Here is a 1,577-nt window from a genome sequence, read left to right as displayed (position 1 = left end):
TGCTTGAAACAGGCCTGTATCTATCTCAAAACCACCTCTAGTGTAATGATGATAGAAATTAGCACTACGACGGCCCGGAAGCAAAAGCACCCACTAATTAAATGAGCAATGAGAATCTCAAAATAATTTGTTAATGGTTTAATAGTCTCGCTTGTTTGAAGCAGTATCTCTTTTGTTGATTACTGTGTCACTGAAATACACTCACGCTCCTCTCACCTGAAGAATGAAATCTCCCCCACGTGCACGGGTGGTATTTACTGCAGCACCGGATTTCTGTTCCTCATGCCACCCGTCCTGCCCCTGTTGGAGAAGGGAAACCGTGGTTCCCAGAGCCTGGCTAGAGGAGAGTTACTTCCATTGTCAAGCATTCCTTCTGGAACCACAGAAAGCAGTTACTCAGCAATAGGATCCTCAGTGTGTCACGAAGAGAACAGCATCTGAGTGACACACTGACGTGTGTCCAGCCAAGGTGTAGGTTCTCATCCAGCTTTAACACTCACATGCACAAACAAAAGCTCCCAAACCAAAGCCTGTGCAGCTTATGTTGAGGTAGACCTAAAATTTTGTTTTGGGAACTGCTAAGCACTCATGACATTTCAATACAAAACCAAGTTGACTGCCTTCCAGACGTAACCCTGCACCTCACAAAAATGGTGCATTCCAGAAGATACCAGGGAAGATCCAAAAGCGTCTGGAGAGCCAGAGAGCAGTGCAGCTGTTTCTAATATTCCTAGATGCTGGTTTTCTGATCTCCAAAACCCAGCCCAGCCAAAAAAGGAGCAGCTGCTATCGGCGGAAGTACTCCCTCATCATGGTAGAGGTGGCCGGAGCACGAAGCAGTGAATCCGGGAGGTTCCAGCTGCCACCAGTCACCTAGGCACTTTGAGATGTCACTCTTTGGGCCCCTGTTTCTTCTTCCATTACATAAGGGTTCTCTGACACTCCCCTAGAAGACTTCCCTGACCCCTGCCCAGCACAGCTGGCTCCTAAACCTTCTTTGGAAGGCTTGACATTGCTTAGAACAGACACCAGAGAGCTCACAACTCATGGTGTGCTCACCTTGTCAGAGTCCTCAGCGCATGGTCCTGTGCCCCCAGCTGCCGTCTGGCTGCCCTGCCCCTGGCTCTCTTCCCTCTAGTGCACTGCCTGGCACTTTTAGACACTCAAGTATTAGCTGAATGAGATGAACATCTTCCTCTAACAGACAAGTGTGTTCCTAAGACAGGCATTCTGTTCACACACACATCTCTAGTTCTGGAATATGGTAGGGCTCATCGACAAACACATGACTGTACAATATAAGTACACATGTGCTCCCAAGAGTCCCACTGCCCAGGTGACCAGTGTTGGCACCTGACCACCTCTGTCTTGCACATGTTCCAGCTGCCTCTGTAGGATCTAAGCCAATGAAGTGTTGGCTTATTTAATCTGTATCCTTTGTAGCAGTGTCTATACTGCTAGGCATGAGGCAGATTTTTGTTAAAATCACTATTTAATAGAAAAAGGGCAATTTTTATTTCAAGAGATACTATTAAAATCATCTTTAATATATTTATTGACTATTCTATACACTGACC

Source organism: Galeopterus variegatus, unplaced genomic scaffold (genome assembly GCF_000696425.1).
Source record: "Galeopterus variegatus unplaced genomic scaffold, G_variegatus-3.0.2 Scaffold2948, whole genome shotgun sequence".
NCBI classification, from domain to species: Eukaryota; Metazoa; Chordata; class Mammalia; order Dermoptera; family Cynocephalidae; genus Galeopterus; species Galeopterus variegatus.
This window is presented reverse-complemented; position numbering follows the sequence as displayed.